At 47.2% G+C, this 22,499-nt stretch overlaps 1 pseudogene; it reads left to right on the top strand.

Annotated features, from left to right (window-relative positions):
* LOC115018924 (zinc finger protein GLI2-like) overlaps positions 1 to 22,499 on the top strand; it is a 46,384-nt pseudogene that overhangs the window by 18,348 nt on the left and 5,537 nt on the right.

The raw sequence follows: 22,499 nt of genomic DNA on the forward strand, positions 1-22,499 counted from the left end.
CTCATTTTTCTCATAAATCAGCCATTTGGAACATAATCAGCCAAATAAAGAGGCTTCATCAGTGTTATCAGCCTGTAGCTGTGGGTCAGAAGGGGCCTGCTACACACGCACACACTTTATCCCAAATATAAAGTACGTGGCCAAAAGTATATGGACACTGACGCACTGAATCTATGTGAAGATTTGATTTGTTTGTTGTTTTGGGAAACATCAGAGTTCGAGGTTATAAGTTAAAAACTATCCAAACAAACAGTAACTATTTATAAAGGGACTATTTATTCAGTGGAAAGTAGTTCCAGTCGTTTATCTTTACTGTGTAAATGACGTTCAGCTGTAGACAGATGTGGTGAAGCTGCATGGAGAGATACGAGAGCAACCAGGGGGTCGGGACCCCGAAGAGGTCGCCTGATGCACCTGAGGGGTCATGATGGATACTCGAGCTCAGCTTCTACAAACCTTTAAGTTAAACAGGTTAAGAATATATTACACATATATTGACGTTGCTTCACTTTGGGAACTCGTGCTTCAGAGGAAGTAACTGTAATTTGGGTGTACTGGCCCTTTAAATGTAAGACAATTGTTGTTGCTGCATCATTTTATCAAATGCAAAAACAGTTTTTTAAGTTTGCACATCGGCGAGATTTGTAAAGTGGAGGTTGTGATAACGAGATATTTGTGTTGGTCATCTTCTGACATCTCCTGGAACTGATGTTTCAGTTGATAGTCTGCAGGTAGTGACGCATTCACACGTTTCTATTTAACGACCATGAAGAAGTGTAATCATGGGAAGAAATCAGACCGCAGTTTGTGTGTCCTGCCAGGATCTTCCTCTTACATGTTACTGTTAATATCAACAGGCAGGACGGGCTGAGAACTGAAGTCAACACCTGACTTCACTCACAAACCTTTCTTTCTCAGGGATCCAGCTGCTAACAGCTGCTAACAGCTGCTAACAGCTGCTGCAGGGACTTTGAGGCCAGACTCTGAATTCACGCAGAACTCGTACAAGTTCAAGAAGAAGGTCGTGCACACAATCTGCCTCCTGCAGCACAAACTGAACTTCAAGATAACACAAGAAAACTGCTTCTGCTGCGTGCGTGCAGAGCGCGGGGGCTGACTTTGAGGAAGTGTAGCGGGACGCTGCAGACGCTAAAACAAATGTTATCAAGCAGAGACTAATAGATGGCGGGAGCCTAAGCGGGGGGCGCGGCGGCGCTGCCTGACGCTGCGTACGCCCAGGGGGGATCAGGGGCCCGTGAATCAGGTAAATGTGCGTCTTGAACTCTCATGAGCGCTCGCCTTTTGTTCTTCCTGTGGCGGCAGAACAATAGAGCTGTCCGGGTGATGGACTAACCCTGCCTGGTCAATCCCCCGGCCAGGACGGCCGGCCGCAGAGGGGAGCTCAGCCCGGACCCCCGACAGGCCTCCTTCTGCTCCAACCGGAAACTCGACACTCGTCGCTAACGACTCGCTGGTGACGGTTAGCTGTCGTGACTCTGCCAATCCAACACTTTAATAAAACAAAGGAAATAATACTTACAGAAACAAGTAATAATAATAATACGTTTACTTTCTCTCATCCTCCTGTTCATTCAGGTGAACAAACTATAACAACCTTGAGGGAAGCCATCAGTAGTACTTCACCTGTGTAGTACTACACAGGTGAAGTACTGTGACGGGTACTTCACCTGTGTAGTACTGTGACGGACACGGCGAAGGGTCAGTGAGCGAGGTCGCTGCTGCGACAGGAAACACTTCTTCTTCAGCGTTTTCTCTCAAGCTGCAGCTCAGACGGCGGCGAGACGAAGCTGAAGGACTCCAGCATTGTGCCGACCCATAGCCAAGTAAAGAGGGCTATTTCTGCGGGCGTTTGGGGAGCGGCCTGTCCGTCAGGCTGTCGGGGGGCAGAGTGAGAGGAATGGACCTGGAATGCTGACTCACGCAGGTCCCGGGCCCCCGGGAGCCCCGGGAGGCCCCATTATCCCCCCCGACGCTCGGCCCGAGAGCAGATAATGATCCGTGGCCCTGACCCCTCTGCTGCCAAATCCCAGGTCACCCTGCGAGACTCCCGCTAGAGTGTGTGTGTGTGTATGTGTGTGTGTGTGTGTGTGTGTGACACGAGGAGAATTTTAATGCGATCCAGAGATCAGCTGGCTCACCTCTCCCTCCTCTCACCGTCTTTTTCTCCTTCTCGTCTTCTGCGATCCTGCAGCTCCAGACACACCAGGATGCAATTAACAGGATGAAGACTGTACAGAGGGGGGGGGGGGGGGGGAGTGTGTGTGTGTGTGTGTGTGTGTGTGTGTGTGCGCTCCATGAGTAGCAATGCCCTCATGGAGCTTTTCCAAAATAAAAAACTGAGGAAAAATGTTAACAAGAAACATAACTCCATAAAGCTGCTCACACACATCCCTGTGGTTCGCTGTTATCGCAGCTAATTACTGCTCATGTTTCTGGGTGGACGTCCCGGAGCCGAGAGGAACCCACAAAAGGAACACAGGGCTTTCATGGAGAATCAGAAGGGCCATTAAAAGGATGCTCGCTGAAACACTCGTAAAAACAGCCGCTTAGGAAACGCAGACGCTTAAATTGGAAGCAGAAACGCGTCTTTATTGCAGAAGCTGCAGGTTCTGTCTCACGTCTGTTCTCCAGCACCAATAAAACATGCAGACATGTCTTCGATGATGTGACGTGTAACCAGACACAACGACCAGGTGAGAGCACCAAGCAGCTCCTATCATATTATTACAAACACGTTAAGCTGTGTTTCATATATGTACTGTATTACAGAGTATTTAGTATTTAAATACTTTATATTCATGGCATAAATATACAAATGTTATTCATCTGCATTACAAATAAAGAAAAACGAAAACATTGTCTGTTATTCATTTAGAGGTTAAAGCCGTTGCATTGTGGGAAATGTAGGACCAGGTGTTTTTTGAGCCAAACGAAAGACTGAAGTCTCGTCTCTTGTTTAAAATGACCTCACTCTCCAGTCGTGCACCTCTAAGTCTCAGGACACACACAGCTGTGAGATGTTCTCACCTGGTGGGTCAGCAGGTCACACACACACACACACACACACACACACACACACACACACACACACACACACACACACACGTCAGGCCTTCAGACACTTTAATTAAATGCTGGAAATCCAACCGTTTATAGTCGCCAGCATGTTGACAGCTGACCCAGGAGTGTGTGTGCGTGTGTGTGTGTGTGTGTGTGTGTGTGTGTGTGTGTGTGTGTGTGTTTAAGCAGACTCATGCAGAGTGTGAAGAAGAAAGCTTTCCCCGGCGCTGTCAGTGCTGCTTTGAGTCGGGCTGCAGCTTCCCTCCACAGTCCTTCAGCGTGTAGTTCAAAGCCCCTGGAGCTGCAGGTCTTTGTCAGAAGCCCTGTTGGATATCTTTTATGTTCAAGATGTAGGATTTCTTAGGACCACTTTGATTATTTATTTATTCCACTTCTCCTGTGTGATAGTGCCAACATGTTGTGTAAACGCTCAGAGATGTTCATGTTGCTTTATTGCAGCTCTTTTGACTTTGAAATGTCTGCTTCTTCTTCTGCTCTCTCTAAGTCCCCTCCCCCGCCTTCCTCGTCTAACTCTTTGCTTGTCTGTTCTTGCAGCCCCCCACCACATCTTCCCCACCTTCCACACTCCCATCCCGATTGACATGCGGCACCACGAGGGCCGGTACCACTACGAGCCTCACGCGCTGCACGCCATGCACGGGTAAGTCCTTTATTCTGCTGCACTAAGACGCTTCGCTGATCTTTAGGATGCAAATCTTTCCGACTGTACAGCCTGTTTTGCTTCTCCAACTCTGGAGGATTTGCTTGTGAGCGTGTTAGCGGGCGCTGATGAGAGCTGAGCGCTCGCCAAGTTCAATATCAAGAGCAGATGACAACACGCCGACTTCCAAAGTGAATAATCAATGCTGCTTCTGCAGCCCTGCAGCCCTGCTTTCCATACAGTGGGAGAGCTTTGCTGTTTTGGCTCCGACCGTCTGCCGAGGAAATCTCTGAAGCTTTGAGGAGTCTGAAGTATTGTTACTGAGGAGCCGCCGAGCAAGGCAGCAGCTGGAGGAACGTGAGGAACGTGAGGAACGTGAGGAACTGGCTCTCAGTAAAAGTGGACGTTTTGCACCAGTAGTGAAAGTTCTTCACATTTAAACAGCGGTGGAAGAAGAAGAAGTAACAACACAGTATAAACATCCTACTTCAGTAAAGTATTACAGTACAAGTACTTCAGTAATACACCAGAAACACAGTTCAGTGTGTACGTTATATAAATGCAGAGCAGAGAGAAGTACTATAATTACTTCTGAGACGTCTTGCCGTACAAGAAGAAAGTAGCAGAAAACACAAATACTCAAGTAAAGTACAAGTATGTCAAAATTGTACTTAAGTGCAGCACTTAGTAAAGACCGCTGGAGTAATCTATAACATCCTGCTTTATCATCTGCTCACATGCTTTGGTAGTTTCCTGAGCAGTAGAAGCACAAACTCAACCGTCAGCAGCTCGTGCTTCTTCCTGGATGAATACAACAAGGCATAAATCTCTGTCGGTCGGCTCGTATCAATCTGCAGCTCGCTCCATTAGCGGCGATGGGCAGGGCGGGATCCATCACCCCGCCTGCGTCCAGCAGCTCTTTATATGCATTAATGGCTTGTTGTGGAGCTAATCTGTGAGGTGCAGGCCGCGCTGCCCCAAGCGAGCGCCATAATTAAACTCCCAGAGTATAGAGGTCACAGCGCTGCTGCTGGTGAGTCCGGCCTCAGGACCACAGCACATTTCCTGAGGGACGTTCAGAACGCTGTTACACATGTGTTTGAAGCTTTGCCTTCTCAGGATGAGACTCTGAAAACATTTAGTTTGAAATGAAACCGTGATGTGTTCAGGAGCAAACGGTTGTTGCAGCTTTGTTTTAATTGCTTGGGATGATTATTGCATTGGGTGTGAGCATTTAAAGTGCAACACAACATGAGTCTGTGGCCCACTTTGAGCAGCGAGGCTCCTGCAGGACTTTAAACTTACTTTATCACAAAAGAAAAACTGGCGCCGGGACAAAGAAAGTCAATACACTCCTCCAAATAGTCCTCTTACATTTAGATTCACAGATTTGATGGTGATGCATACTTCCCGCCTGGCGGCAGCAGGGCCATTCATCAAGCCGGCTGGGAGAGTGGAGGGCGGGGGGTGCGGGGGGGCTGTCCGCGGACTCGGCCACCTTGATTAATGTGATTTGATCTTGACAGTGGACCCCTAATTCATCAAGACCTTGATCTAGCTGTCGCTCCCCCCTGCCTCTGCCAAATTCACCTAATTACAGGAACATTGCGAAGCAAATTAAGTGCGGTGTCATTTGTCGCCTGGCGCGGCACTTTATTATCCGCTCGTGGCAGCGTGTCAGAGGTCCCCTCCTTGATTGTCTAACATGACATCTCTGTGCCGTCCCCTTTATCATTGTTTGCATATACCGTAATGAGAGCGCGCCTTATTTTGTCAAGCCTGTCATAAAAAGCTGCCACAGGGAAGCCTCTTTTTCTCCTTCCACGGTTACCGAGGAGGGTAGTGACAGCACGGGGAGAGCACTTCCTGGTCCGTGCATGCAGCGAGGCGTGTAGGAGGCCGAGAGGAGCCTGAACTTCACAAACACACACCTGAAGAGTGAAAGAGTTAAAGCTTCACTTTAACTTGAACTGTCCCAGCAGCTGCAGCTTGTGTGTCATCTGATGAACACATGAGGAACATGTACTAATATAATGTACAGAGTCTCTACAATGTGCAGCATTAATATAATGTACAGAGTCTCTACAATGTGCAGCATTAATATAATGTACAGAATCTCTACAATGTGCAACATCAATATAATGTACAGAGTCTCTACAATGTGCAACATTAATATAATGTACACAGAGTCTCTACAATGTGCAACATTAATATAATGTACAGAGTCTCTACAATGTGCAGCATTAATATAATGTACAGAGTCTCTACAATGTGCAACATCAATATAATGTACAGAGTCTCTACAATGTGCAATATTAATATAATGTACACACAGAGTCTCTACAATGTGCAACATTAATATAATGTACAGAGTCTCTACAATGTGCAACATTAATATAATGTACAGAGTCTCTACAATGTGCAACATTAATATAATGTACACACAGAGTCTCTACAATGTGCAACATTAATATAATGTACACACAGAGTCTCTACAATGTGCAACATTAATATAATGTACAGAGTCTCTACAATGTGCAACATCAATATAATGTACAGAGTCTCTACAATGTGCAACATTAATATAATGTACACAGAGTCTCTACAATGTGCAACATCAATATAATGTACAGAGTCTCTACAATGTGCAGCATTAATATAATGTACACAGAGTCTCTACAATGTGCAGCATTAATATAATGTACAGAGTCTCTACAATGTGCAACATCAATATAATGTACAGAGTCTCTACAATGTGCAACATCAATATAATGTACAGAGTCTCTACAATGTGCAGCATTAATATAATGTACACAGAGTCTCTACAATGTGCAACATTAATATAATGTACAGAGTCTCTACAATGTGCAGCATTAATATAATGTACACAGAGTCTCTACAATGTGCAACATTAATATAATGTACAGAGTCTCTACAATGTGCAACATTAATATAATGTACAGAGTCTCTACAATGTGCAACATCAATATAATGTACAGAGTCTCTACAATGTGCAACATTAATATAATGTACACACAGAGTCTCTACAATGTGCAACATTAATATAATGTACACACAGAGTCTCTACAATGTGCAACATTAATATAATGTACAGAGTCTCTACAATGTGCAACATTAATATAATGTACACAGAGTCTCTACAATGTGCAACATTAATATAATGTACACAGAGTCTCTACAATGTGCAACATTAATATAATGTACAGTCTCTACAATGTGCAACATTAATATAATGTACAGAGTCTCTACAATGTGAAACATCAATATAATGTACACAGAGTCTCTACAATGTGCAACATTAATATAATGTACACAGAGTCTCTACAATGTGCAGCAGGTTGTGTGTTGTCTGATGAACACATGAGGAACATGCACTAATGTGGTGACTTTTCTAAATGACACATTTTTGCAGAAAATGCAAATAGAAAGTTTAGACTTTAGAGTTTTATTTTGAAAAGGATGAAGTGATTTGCAGCAGTGTGATCTGTTTGTTTGTATGTAGGTCATTTCTCCCTGTGCATGAGGAGGAAGGTGTCGGGGGTTTCTGTGTGTGTGTGTGTGGGGGGGGGGGGGGGGGGGGGTTGGCTATTAAGTTTGAGGCGTCCGCTCCACACAGCAGCAGACTCATAAACCTACAGTGGGAGTTTATTCCACTGCACGCTGGACGGCGTGATTTATCTAAATCAGAGCGCTCCCTGAGCCCGACACCGGAGACGAGACTCACTGTCACACTGCAATTCATCACGCACACGCACACACACACACACACACACACACACACGTTCATGCTCCTCACATGTAACTTTTACGGATGGATTCTTCATTTTTCACTTTAAAATACGTTTTCTGAGGATTTCTCTGTTTCACGTTAGAAACTGTTGAACTTTTGTTGGGAAACGATGCGCAGTGAGAAAAAGTCACGCTGGGCTCCGGGAACTTTTCTAAATTAAAACTCAAATGGAGCAGATCCTGGTGAGAGCTTCAGTGTGAACACTGAAACTTTACTGGGTAAAGTCACAACCTGAAAGTGAAAAACGTGCTTAGTTAAGTTTTATAAATGTAACAGTGAAGTACTTATCCTGAGTGTTTTAACAAGCCACACACCTCATTCATGTTATTTATATAATATTATATATATTAATAACACGTCTGCAGGAGAGAGGTGGCAACTGAGACGGGACATGCCATTGAACCAAAACTAGGAGCTAAAAGAGGCTAAACTACACGAGCTGAGCCCTTGAATATTAATGTATCTGCTGACGTGGAGTTTGATCTGATACTTACATCTACACAGAAGATATTGTTCATTAAATATGCAAAACCCTGGTTTTTACCAGCTAATTCATCCAAATACTGACGGTTCTGCTTCAGAACTCTAACTTTAGTTTCATTGTGTCTTATAATTATTATTATTACCTACGAGTTCACCTTCATTATTAGTACGGCCCTGTCAGGAAGATGCTGTAAACATCTTTGTTTCTTCCTACTAAAGAAATAAAATAATAGAGTTTCTGTCCTCACACACCTGTGAGCTTCAGGCTCGTGAGAGAGAAGCTGTGAGCGCCATGTTAATGAGCCCCGTCCCCCCCCGTCTCGGCCTGCTGCCCGGCGCCGGACCAGGACACGGTCCAGAGGCCGAGCTTTGTGTTGTGAACGTGTGAACATCACAGGACTCCTGCACAGACGCAGAGAGCTGATAGGTGTTGCAGCAGCTCTTCTCACAGTAAAATAACGTTAGAGATCAGCTGCTACATGATGCACATTAATGTTTCATCAGATCTTTATCTTCTGCTTGCCTGTGATGCAACACTGCCAGGGGGAGCCTTTGTTGTTTTTAATGAAGAAGCAATTAAACTTCACAAGATTCACTTTAATCTGCTGCTGACAGTCGGATTCATAGACACCCAACACAAACAGCTCTAATCTGAAAACAAAGTATTCCTGGAAAGCAGAAAGTGACAGCGAAGGTGTCAGCTTTACATTCTTTCATCATCGTCCAAAGATCACAGCCTTCCCTGCAGGATGTTCCCCTCGCCATGAGCTAACACGGTAAACGACACACCTGCTGGAGAGGTGTCTCTCTGACCTCCAGCTCACCCTCCCGATAGAGCAGCCGTCTCCGTCTGTGTACACACCAGCTGCGAGTTAGAGCTGCAGGTTTATCTCCCACACACACTGTATACATGGATCAGTGAGCGGGCCTACCAGGGGCCCAGAGTGTCAGGGGCCCCCACCTGCAAAATGTCCCTCAAAGAGAAACGTACCGATCAGGAAGAGACACAAAACGACTACAAAGAGCCCCTGCATGTCTTGTTCCTCTGTGGGGGGGGGGGCGTCTTGTGATCACACTGTAGTTTGTTTTGACTCAACCCCACACACTCTCTCGAGCACCGTGTGGATTAGTCCGCCGCAGAAACTAGTCCGGACGCTGAACTTTGTTTGTGCCTCCTCTCTGTTGCAGCCCTGCAGGTTTGGCTGGCAGCCCCGTCATCTCCGATATCTCCCTGATCCGTCTCTCCCCCGCCGCCACCGGAGACTCCCCCTTCAGCCCGCCTCACCCGTACGCCAACCCCCACATGGAGCACTACCTACGCTCGGTACACGGCAGCCCCAGCCTGTCCATGATCTCTGCAGCCAGAGGACTCAGCCCTGCAGACTGTAAGTGATGCACCTCCTCGACTGTTTTATAGAGAGACGTCACATCGAACATTTAAAGTGAGACTTCTAATAAAACTTCACTTTCAAACACAGATTATAAACTTCTGTTTTTATTTTAAGCTTTATTTTATATTTTAAATGTTGTGAGATGCTAGATTTATTCTCACATCTCTACAAATCCTTTTAGTGGAACAATCTAACGAGGAGAAATTAATGAGATTTCATTTAGCTTCCTGACACATGAATGATACTCCGAGTGTGTAAGATTAATATCGTGCAGCAGTTGTTCAAATCAAAATTATTATTAATATGTATTTATATTTACACAATGATAAAGGTACACACTAAGGATGCAGGTCAGACACACACACACACACACACATTAACAAACATTTATACTACAGCGTCTTCAGTGAAGAGACACTATTTTCCTTGTGAGTGTGTGTGTGTGTGGGCGGGGGGCCTGGAGGTGGGGGAGGGGTGGGAGCACCTACACGGGCCGCTGCACATCAGCGACCCCCCCTCCCCCCTGCCGGCCCCTTGCTCCATTCATGATCTCCTCAGCTTGAGGCAGGACACTGCAGGAATTCACCCTCTCAGTCCCCCTCTGGTTATTAACTCCTTACTCCCCCCCCCCCCCCCCCCCCCCCCTCTCCCCCCTCCACAGTGGCCCATGAGCATTTAAAAGAGCGAGGGCTGTTCGGGCTCCCTCCTCCCCCCGGGGCCAGCCCGGCCGAGTATTACCACCTGATGGCGAGCCACCGGAGCCCCTACGGAGATCTGCTCATGCAGGGGGCGGGGGCCGCCGGGGCCCACCTGTCCGACTACATCTCCCCCATCGACGGTGAGTAACTCTGGGAGGGAGGGGAGAAGTTTCAGCCTCTTTCAGCTCCTAGTTTTGCTTGGACAGAACATTGAGTTTGTATCTCAGACATTCAGCAGAAACACGACTGATGATCATATTATTATTAAATAATCTCAGGAACCACTTTTAAATGTCCAGTACGATTATTAACACACAGGTTCACATCGTCTCACTGCTTCACCCAACTACACACTAAAAGCAACATATTGACTTTACTGTGAAAGATTATAAATCCCTGGGTCAAAGCCTCGGGGCTGGGCCGCAGTGAGAATCAGAATCAGCTGCACATTGTGGGAGTCCAAAGTGTCCGCTCTGTCAACGGTCCAGGAACCGCTGAGGGACTGAAGGTCCACACGCGTGTTAAAGGACGTGTCTGCACACGGAGAGGTCGAAGGACATTCCTCTCCGCTGCTGCTGGCTGATGAAACACAGATCACAGGAGAGGCGTGTGAATAAAAAACCCTCGTATACATTTTTCATGTCCAACAACTTCAAACGGCCGAGAGCCTGCAGGTATCAGCCGCACAGCACTTCTCCATACACAGCCAGGACTTAGTGCGTGACGCTGCACGCCGTCGCCGGGCGCATCAGGAATACTTGTTGTAATCATTGCAGACTTTGATCCGCAGCGCTCTGATGAGAGAGCACCTCTCTCTGAGTGCAGGTCCAGAACCAGAACATCTGCAGGTCACAGAGCGTAAAGAACCAGAACATCTGCAGGTCACACAGCGTAAAGAACCAGAAAATCTGCAGGTCACAGAGCGTAAAGAACCAGAACATTTGCAGGTCACACAGCGTAAAGAACCAGAAAATCTGCAGGTCACACAGCGTAAAGAACCAGAACATCTGCAGGTCACACAGCGTAAAGAACCAGAACATCTGCAGGTCACACAGCGTAAAGAACAAGAACCTCTGCAGGTCACATAGCATAAAGAACCAGAATATCTGCAGGTCACACAGCGTAAAGAACCAGAACATCTGCAGGTCACACAGCGTAAAGAACCAGAACATCTGCAGGTCACAGAGCGTAAAGAACCAGAACATCTGCAGGTCACACAGCGTAAAGAACCAGAACATCTGCAGGTCACACAGCGTAAAGAACCAGAACATCTGCAGGTCACAGAGCGTAAAGAACCAGAACATCTGCAGGTCACAGAGCGTAAAGAACCAGAACATCTGCAGATCACAGAGCGTAAAGAACCAGAACATCTGCAGATCACACAGCGTAAAGAACCAGAACATCTGCAGATCACAGAGCGTAAAGAACCAGAACATCTGCAGATCACAGAGCGTAAAGAACCAGAACATCTGCAGGTCACAGAGCGTAAAGAACCAGAACATTTGCAGGTCACACAGCGTAAAGAACCAGAACATTTGCAGGTCACACAGCGTAAAGAACCAGAACATCTGCAGGTCACACAGCGTAAAGAACCAGAATATCTGCAGGTCACAGAGCATAAAGAACCAGAACATCTGCAGGTCACAGAGCGTAAAAAAACAGAACATCTGCAGATCACACAGCGTAAAGAACCAGAACATCTGCAGGTCACAGAGCGTAAAGAACCAGAACATCTGCAGGTCACAGAGCGTAAAGAACCAGAACATCTGCAGGTCACACAGCGTAAAGAACCAGAAAATCTGCAGGTCACAGAGCGTAAAGAACCAGAACATTTGCAGGTCACACAGCGTAAAGAACCAGAAAATCTGCAGGTCACACAGCGTAAAGAACCAGAACATCTGCAGGTCACAGAGCGTAAAGAACCAGAACATCTGCAGGTCACACAGCGTAAAGAACAAGAACCTCTGCAGGTCACATAGCATAAAGAACCAGAATATCTGCAGGTCACACAGCGTAAAGAACAAGAACCTCTGCAGGTCACATAGCATAAAGAACCAGAACATCTACAGGTCACACAGCGTAAAGAACCAGAACCTCTGCAGGTCACAGAGCGTAAAGAACCAGAACATCTACAGGTCACAGAGCGTAAAGAACCAGAACATCTGCAGGTCACAGAGCGTAAAGAACCAGAACATCTACAGGTCACAGAGCGTAAAGAACCAGAACCTCTGCAGGTCACAGAGCGTAAAGAACCAGAACATCTACAGGTCACAGAGCGTAAAGAACCAGAACATCTGCAGGTCACAGAGCGTAAAGAACCAGAACATCTACAGGTCACAGAGCGTAAAGAACCAGAATATCTGCAGGTCACACAGCGTAAAGAACCAGAACATCTGCAGGTCACACAGCGTAAAGAACCAGAACATCTGCAGGTCACAGAGCGTAAAGAACCAGAACATCTGCAGATCACAGAGCGTAAAGAACCAGAACATCTGCAGATCACAGAGCGTAAAGAACCAGAACATCTGCAGGTCACACAGCGTAAAGAACCAGAACATTTGCAGGTCACACAGCGTAAAGAACCAGAATATCTGCAGGTCACAGAGCATAAAGAACCAGAACATCTGCAGGTCACAGAGCGTAAAGAACCAGAACATCTGCAGATCACACAGCGTAAAGAACCAGAACATCTGCAGGTCACATCTTAATGGTAATATCCCAGACTTATGTTTTAAACGTGGACAATCCAAGGGAACGCTCTTCCATTGTGTTTGGGAGTGTACCAAGATAAGAACGTTTTGGGAGGAGGTTAAATGTATGATAGAAGAGATTCTATCATTGCAGTTAAGCATGGAGCCCAGGCTTCTTGTGTTAGGGTGTTACCCACAAGAACACAACATAAGGAAGAAAGAACAAATCTTTTTAAATCTCTGTCTGCTACAGGCAACACGTATGATAGCACTTTCATGGAGAAATGTAAACAGTCCAAGTATTGGTAAATGGCTAAAAGAACTGTCTGCATGTGTCTCATTAGAGAACATAACCTATTCAATTAAAGGAAAACAAGAACTATTTAAAAAGTATGGGGCCCGTTCCTTAACTCTCTGGAACATGCGGATGTAGAGGGCACTCTGGGTCAGCAACTTGGAGATGATTAATGTTCCTGTGCTGGGAGAAGGATTGAAGCCTTTCATATCTACATGTTTGTATATCTCCTTACATAGCCTACCCACATGTTCGTGTAGTTCATTTAATTATGTTATGTTATTTGTGCAACTGTTAATGTACTTCATTTTGTTATGTCTTGGATGTTTTTTTTTAAAAGAGGGCTTTATTCCAAAAAGCTTACGAAATCACAAAATAAGGCAAAAAGTAAAACACAAACCGGGACGACACTGGAAGCACGAGGAGACCTCTGCAAGGGTGACACTTAGATGACGAACTGACAAGGAACACTGGGACAGACAGGGTTATATACACACAGACACTAAACGAGGGGAACGAGACACAGCTGGGGAGAGAAGCTAAAACACACGGGCAAGGTGAACGGACACAGGAGGAACAAATCAACAATCACAGAGGGAAAACACAGACAGGAAGTACAACTAGACATGACATAAGGGGGAGTGAACACTTCAAAATAAAACAGGATATACAAAAATCACGATCATGACACTTATAGCAGGGCTGTTATAGGCTGCGGGGCTGTTACAGGGCTGTGACGAGGCTGTTACAGGGCTGTCACAGGCTGCTGGGCTGTGACGGGGCTGTTACAGGGCTGTCACAGGCTGCGGGGCTGTTACAGGGCTGTGACGGGGCTGTTACAGGCTGCAGGGCTGTTACAGGGCTGTCACAGGCTGCTGGGCTGTGACGGGGCTGTTACAGGCTGCGACGCTGTTACAGGGCTGTGACGGGGCTGTCACAGGCTGCTGGGCTGTGACGGGGCTGTTACAGGCTGCGGGGCTGTTACAGGGCTGTGACGGGGCTGTTACAGGCTGCGGGGCTGTTACAGGGCTGTGACGGGGCTGTGACGGGGCTGTTACAGGGCTGTTACAGGGCTGTTACAGGGCTGTTACAGGACTGTTACAGGCTGCGGGGCTGTGAAGGGGCTGTTACAGGCCTGTTACAGGCTGCAGGGCTGTGACTGGCCCTGCTGTGCTGCTGCAGGCTGCCAGCAGCGTGTGCATGTCCAGCCCGCTCACTAAAGCTGTCAGAGGCTCCAGCCGGCCGAACACTGAGCAGGCGCTGAGGCCAAAACAAACGGAGAGCACGCTTGGCTCCGTCCCGCCAAAATGTCATCGTTAAGTTATTCAGTGAAGCTGTGAGAGGAAACAACAGTGAGCCTGCCAACAGCTCCGACTGAGAAGCTCCAGAGGAAGTGAGGCTGCAGCGTACACTTCCAGACAACCTGAGCAGCTTCTGTGGAGTCATTAATAACAACAGCTGCACAAACACACCTCATCACGTCCCAATCTGAGTCCTTTAAGTTCTTAGTGTTTGCACAACTCACTGCTGCAAGGAAATATTTAGATGGGACTTTTATTAGAGGGGAAGTTTCAGTTAGTTCTTATACGGACGGATTCAAAACATGTTGATGAAACACAGCAGGTCGTTTAAAACTGAGACTGCACTCTCACACACACACACACACACACACACACACACATATAAATCACAAAAGAGGAAGGGGGGGGGGGGGGTCGGGGCTCTTCCATTGGTCCATTTATCAGGGGAAGTGGCACATTAATAAACACATCTCCCCAGAGGGGGGGTACAGAGATGAATTTGGCTGCTTCATGTGAGCCGGCGCGATCACGATAACAGAAAACACACCTGCCCCCCCCCTGACACCACCATCAGCTACGACTCAACTTTAGCTGCTTAAATGTCCATATTAGCGTACCGTGACAGCCCCCCCCCCCCGGACATGTTTTCCTCTTCTCTCAGGACAACACATGAGAGACGCAGGAACAACCTTCGGCCGCGTCACGAGGAGCCGACGCAGCAGATAACAGTGTGTGGCAGGAAGTGATCCATAATGTCCGACTGTATCAATCATCTGTATGTCCAACAATTCATGCAAAACCATCACAACAACATGCTAAATGAATACAAACGGCTGAAAAACAATCACAGACACACAAAACTAATCAAAACACACACAAAACGACTACATTCAATACACTCAGAACTACATGTACTCAGTCTACATCCAAAATGTCTACATGTAGCCAGTCTACATGTAGACTGACTACATGTAGACTGACTACATGTAGTCAGTCTACATGTAGTCAGTCTACATCCAAAATGACTACATGTAGTCAGTCTACATGTAGACTGACTACATGTAGTCAGGCTACATGTAGTCAGGCTACATGTAGTCAGTCTACATGTAGACTGACTACATGTAGTCAGTCTACATGTAGACTGACTACATGTAGACTGACTACATGTAGACTGACTACATGTAGTCAGTCTACATGTAGTCAGTCTACATGTAGACTGACTACATGTAGACTGACTACATGTAGTCAGTCTACATGTAGACTGACTACATGTAGACTGACTACATGTAGTCAGTCTACATGTAGTCAGTCTACATGTAGACTGACTACATGTAGACTGACTACATGTAGACACCACAAAGATGCAAAGTGGAAACTAATTATCAATCACTTTTCATTTAAGTCCATTATTAAGTAAAAATATGAGTGTTTGCTGCTTTTCTGAGTTTTATATCTTTTAGTTTTGGACACAAACTAACTGTTTACTGGACTTACTTCTGCTCAAACAGGAGGTCCAGACATTAAACTGCGAGTTGTTCACTGTCCTCGTCTGCGAGCGGAGATCGATCCGATCGCTCTGCATACATTTCAGAGCCGGCAAAATCAATTGTGTGTAAATTGCCCTCATTTAGCAGGACGACGCGCCGCCTGTGGATGTTTATCTGCAGTCATTACGAAGTTACTGTGGGAGATTGATTAGTTATGTCTGGATGTTAATGAGGTCGCCACGTCAGAGCTGCAGTTATGAGCGTGTGTTTCTGGGAGTGAGTCTTCAAACGTCCACGTTCTCTCCCTGTGATCTCCTGCATCACTCATTATCTTTAAATGTGTTTTCTTGTTCATGTATTTAAATGTTTAAAGTTTGTTGGACTCTTTGAGTGCCTCACTGACGTCCTGCGTCAGGCTCCGTGTCCCTCACGCCGTTTCCTGTATTATCTCCTCATTGATGGGGTTTGAGGGCGCGCGTGTCGCGGGGAGGCTGCGGCGGCATCCATCATAACGTGAGGAGGAGGAATCATTCGTTCATTCACAGTGTTTGGAGTCTCACGGGGGCCGCGGGTCAGGACGCAGCATTCATCAGCTCTGTCACATCAACAGTCTGTGGAGCTTCCTCAGAGCAAACACATCAACCATCTTTAAAATATATATAATATATATACAAATATATATTGTCACTGTTTATGACCGTCCCATTCTGTGAACACATGGAGGGAATTTCTTTAAATTTGGCCCAAACGTGCACTTGGACTCACGGATAAACTGCTCCAAATTAGGAGGTCAAAGGTCAAAGGTCACTGTCACACTAACTCATGAATTCATACGCTAATTATGACAATGTCACACAAAGTTAAAACAGGAGATAAATGTTATAAAGTGTCAGAAATGTCCCTTTAAAAAGCTGCTGACAGACAAACAGGAGGACTTCTGTTGGGGACTACTTTCAGCGGCGTATTAATCCACATTTGGTGTTCTCAGTGCTGTGTCTGGGAAACGTAGTTCTCTTTCACACATTCACTCCCCTGTGTGCCCTCAGTGTCGCGCTTCTCCAGCCCCCGTCTGACACCCAGGCTGAGCAGGAAGAGGGCACTGTCCATCTCGCCGCTGTCCGACGCCAGCATCGACCTGCAGACGATGATCCGCACCTCGCCCAACTCGCTGGTTGCCTACATCAACAACTCGCGCTCCAGCTCTGCCACCAGCAGCTCCTACGGACACCTGTCGGTGGGAGGACTCAGGTGACTCACACTTCCTGCTTTGCTTCCTTACCTCTCTCTTTCCTACTTCCTCACATATTTCCTTCTCTGTCTTCCATACCCTCAACTCTCCCTTACTTTCCACACCTCCTACTCTTCCTTCCCTTATCTCTTTTATGTCCCCTAGCTTCCTCTTTCCTTCTCTACCTCCTTAGGTTCCTTAACTCTTGATTTCCTTCCCTTCTTTGCTTTGTTTTGTCGCCTACCTCCAAATTTAATTCCCTACCTCCTTGTTTTCCTTCCTACAGTACTGTCTTGTTGCCTTCCCTACCTCCTTCCTACTATCCTTCTCTACTTCCCCCTTTCTACATCCTCATTTCTACTTCCCATTCCCTTTAAACCTCCTCCTTTTGTCCCCTACTCCTAATTTCCTTCCATACCTCCTTGTTATCCTTCCTACATCCTCATTCCATCCCTAGCTTCTTCCTTTCAGCCATACCTCCTACTTTCTCCTTTCCTTCTCTACTTCCCTAACCTCCTGATTTCCTTCCCTAGATATGTTTTCTTACCCTACTTCCTACCTCATTTCCTCTTCCTTTCTTCCACACCTCCTGCTTTCTCCCTTCCCTCTCCACTTCCCTTCTCTTCCTTCTCCCTTCTCTTCCTTCTCCACTTCCCTTCTCTTCCCTCTCCACTTCCCTTCTCTTCCTTCTCCACCTCCCTTCTCTTCCCTCTCCACTTCCATTCTCTTCCCTCTCCACTTCCCTTCTCTTCCTTCTCCACTTCCTCCTTTAATCCGCACTAACACGCTGTGAGTCTGATTCCAGTTGTGCTCCTTGCAGCCCGTCCTTCCCGTTCCCTCACCCCATCAACCCGCTGGCGTACCAGCAGCTCCTCTCGCAGCAGCGTGGGCTCAGCGCCTTCGGCCACACGCCGCCGCTCATCCAGCCTCCGCCCTCCTTCTCCAGCCGCCAGCCGGGCCTCGGCCTCTCCTCGCTGCACGTCTCCGCCCACAACAACGACCTGCCGTCCAAGGTAGAAAACATTCATATTATTAAATAAAGTGGATTTAATGTTTGTATGATGAGACTTCATTCTTCCTGCTTCCCACAACGTCAGCACATGTAATCAGTGAGCCCCCCCCTCCGGAGCTAACCTCTGGGGGGGGGGGCTCACGTTCAGCTCTCACTGACGCTGTGATTTGATACGAGTCTCTCCTCTCCTCAGAACCACGGTGGCGACCCGGCAGTCAGCAGCACAGTCGACCCCATGATCACCAAAAGGTCAAAGGTCAAGACTGAAGCGGAGGGACTGAGGCCGCTGTCGCCTTGTTCACCGGTACGAAGAAGGCCTCAGCATCAAACCTGTGACCTTGTAGCTACAGGACGTCGTCACACAATGACTCATCCTTCTCATGTCAGCTGAGGGTTTAAACAACAACGTGTGGAAGACGTTCTGTCACCTTCTGTTTTATCTTGCGTTGCCTGATGAGGAGCCGTCACAGTCACAAACTTTCACTTCTAAACCTTCTAAACTTTTAGTCTTAAGATGTTTGTACAGTGGGGATGATTTGGAAGTGAGGAACACGTAAAGGGACAAATGTTTGGACATGTTTAAAGTCTTTGGTGAAGTGAAGCTTAGAAAGGGATTTATTTTATGTGATATTATTTAGAAAGAAAAGACTTGTTGTAAAGCGAGTCAACACGCCGTCTAACGTCGGGACACTTTGAATACTTTGATCCAAACGTTTTGTAAAATCATTTCTGTGATCACGTTTCCAACCCGTCCTCCTGCATCCTGCCTCGTGGCCCCTGGGAGCCACAGCCTCCCGTGACCCTCTTGTAAAAGGCGTCTGTGATGCAGAGAAACTCCACATGATAAGAGCTTTGCATGCCCCCCCCCCCCCCGCTCCCTGGCCACTGTAAACTGTGCCACGGCACTTCATTTTCATGAAATATTGGCCGGGCTTTATTGTCATCTGAGGAGCCTTTTTCTCCTTTTGACAAATTTCCGGCTCCTCTCCGATAGCGAGGCAGGTTTGGGCTTGATGCATGGGGACGGCGCTGCGCACAGGCGTCTTGGGGCCAGCAGAATTGATGAAGATAGCGTGCGTGGGGCAGAGACAAACATGCTGCAGTCAGCACGTGTGTGTGTGTGTGTGTGTGTGTGTGTGTGTGTGTGTGTGTGTGTGTGTGTGTGTGTGTGTGTGTGTTGGTGGAGGCGTACAGGGAGCCGGGCGGGACGAGCTGCGTGTCAGTTCCTGTCCGTGTGTGTGTGTGTGTGTGTGTGTGTGTCTGTGTGAGGAACACTGAGTTTCAGACAGTTTTGAAAGTGACAAGATTTCTGTTGCAGGAAAAGAGACTTCATGGAGAGTTTGAACATTTTGGAAAGTGGGGACATTTAGGGACGATAAGGACGTCCCGGAGAATGAGGACATTTAAGTAAAGACATGAAAGGAAAGTGAATCACAACAAGGGACGGAAACTAAAACAGCAAAGTGATGAAGCACTTTTGATAATTAGTATAAATTAGGATCGTTGTAAAAGCGTTGTGCAGAGGACTGATGTTTTCTGTGTGTGTGTGTGTGTGTGTGTGTGTGTGTGGGTGTGTGTGTGTGGTGGAGGTTGTCAAAACAAATGTGATTGCTCCCTCTTTACCTTCAGTGAAGCTTGATGACTAATCTGTAATTTGCAGTCTCTGGTGTTGATATCAGTAAAACATGAACAGCTGAGTGTGCGTGTGTGTGAGTGTGAGTGTGTGTGTGTGTGAGTGTGTGAGCGTGTGAGTGTGTGTGAGTATGTGAGTGAGTGTGTGTGTGAGTGTGTGTGTGTGAGCGTGTGTGTGAGTGTGAGTGTGTGTGAGTTTGTGTGTGTGTGAGTGTGTGTGTGTGTGTGTGTGTGAGTGTGTGTGTGTGAGCGTGTGTGTGTGTGTGAGTGTGTGTGTGTGTGAGAGTGTGTGTGTGAGTGTGTGTGTGTGCGTGTGTGTGAGTGTGAGTGTGTGTGTGTGTGAGTGTGTGTGTGTGTGAGCGTGTGAGTGTGTGTGAGTATGTGAGTGAGTGTGTGTGTGAGTGTGTGTGTGTGAGCGTGAGTGTGAGTGTGTGTGAGTTTGTGTGTGTGTGAGTGTGTGTGTGTGTGTGAGTGTGTGTGTGTGAGCGTGTGTGTGTGTGTGAGTGTGTGTGTGTGTGTGAGTGTGTGTGAGTGTGAGTGTGTGAGTGTGTGTGTGTGAGTGTGTAAGTGTGAGTGTGTGAGTGTGGTGTGAGTGTGAGTGTGTGTGAGTATGTGTGTGTGTGTGTGTGAGTGAGTGTGTGTGTGTGTGTGAGTGAGTGTGTGTGAGTGTGTGTGTGAGTGTGTGTGAGTGAGAGTGTGTGTGAGTGTGTGTGTGAGTGAGTGTGTGTGTGTGTGAGTGTGTGTGTAAGTGTGAGTGTGTGAGTGAGTGTGTGTGAGTGTGTGAGCGTGAGTGTGTGTGAGTGTGTGTGTGAGCGTGTGTGTGTGTGTGAGTGTGTGTGAGTGAGTGTGTGTGAGTGTGTGTGTGAGCGTGTGTGTGTGTGTGAGTGTGTGTGAGTGAGTGTGTGTGAGTGTGTGTGAGTGCGTGTGTGTGTCTCCAGCTGTAAACTGTTCCACGTGTGCGCTGTGAACACGCCGCCCTGAGAAGAAGAAGAGTGTCTGCAGACTGTTTAACTAACTGTACCCCACAGAACCATCGCGGCAGCTTGTTGGACTTGAAGGACGACGTGGATCGGGACGACTGTAAGCAGGAGCCCGAGGCCGTGTACGAGACCAACTGCCAGTGGGAGGGCTGCAGCCGGGAGCACGACACGCAGGAGCAGCTGGTGCACGTAAGGACCTGCCACTCAAACCAGCTGTCGTCTGGAGATGTTTCAGAGAACTAAATCACACAAACACAAAACACTATCTGACCTCAAAGCATGGACAGAACACTGCATGTCACTGTGCTGCGGCTGCAGGGAGGGGCCCTGAAGTGTGGCCCTGCACACCGCATGCTCTGGACGTGCACGCTCCGGACGTGCACGTGCTGGAGATGCAACACGGTGCGCTTCGAGCGGACGCTTTGATTTGTAGCGCTCGTCTGTTTTGGAGTTCATCAGCCTGCACAGGTGAGATGTTTGCAGGTTTGCAACATTCCTCAGGTGTGAGATCTGCACAGTTATTCCTGCGTCACACAAAGGATCACAGTGCACACACCTGACACACCTGACACACCTGTCAGGAGGTTTATAAACTCTGCATTAAGGAACACGAGCACTTGTTTCTATCTCCTGACTTCCTGCACATAACAAACATAAGTCCAGATCTCCTTACAAGCTCCAGTAATATCACTTCACATCTCGTCCCTGCAGTAGCACGTTTTCACTTTGGACTCTCCATCACAACAAGCTCTGAAGCATTCCTCACATGCAGCCAAGCAGAGAGAGGAGCGAGGGAGCCGGGTGAGGGATTAGTGAGGGTCTGGGGGGGGGTCACCTGTTTACAGACTCTTACAGCTGCTGTGTGACATCTTTAAACATCAGCGCTTCATATTCCTGATGCGTCCAAGAGATCCCTGTAAACATCGTCAGCAGTATCGTGACTGAGGTTTGGTGCCGGAGCGCAGACCAGAACATGTGCTGGGGCTGCACGGGACGGCAGGGTGGATGGATACGCTGTTATTAGCCAAGAAGTAGTTCCAGCATGTTTCCCCTCCTTAAAGCACAAACTGTGTTTATACGTCAGATTAAGAAATGATAACAATCATTATCTTCATTGACCTGCAGAATATCTACAACACTGGATGTTTTGGACAGAACTTAAATTATATTTATATTTTCTACTTTTGTTTTTGACGCATCACAAATAAGTTTCTAATAAAAGTAACTTAAACACCAGAACAAACGTACTTATATCACGACCATGTTTTAATAAACAGTTTGTGATTCACAGCGTCATGTTTAGAGCAGCTGGATGCAGTTCAGTTGATGTTTGGAGGAGCGTGTGGAAGACCATCACGCCCTTCAGTCTCACACACTGGAGTTATTTATACAACATCTGGTGGTTCTGGAAACACTGGCGCTTGTTTAAAGAACATACAAAGACGCGACATGCTGATGCAAAGATGCAACGTGCTGATGCAAAGACGCAACGTGCTGATGCAAAGACGAGACGTGCTGATGCAAAGATGCGACGTGCTGATGCAAAGATGCGACGTGCTGATGCAAAGACGCGACGTGCTGATGCAAAGACGCGACGTGCTGATGCAAAGACGAGACGTGCTGATGCAAAGACGCGACGTGCTGATGCAAAGACGCGACGTGCTGATGCAAAGACGAGACGTGCTGATGCAAAGACGCGACGTGCTGATGCAAAGACGAGATGTGCTGATGCAAAGACGCGACGTGCTG

Source organism: Cottoperca gobio, chromosome 2 (assembly GCF_900634415.1).
Source record: "Cottoperca gobio chromosome 2, fCotGob3.1, whole genome shotgun sequence".
Classification (NCBI taxonomy): Eukaryota; Metazoa; Chordata; class Actinopteri; order Perciformes; family Bovichtidae; genus Cottoperca; species Cottoperca gobio.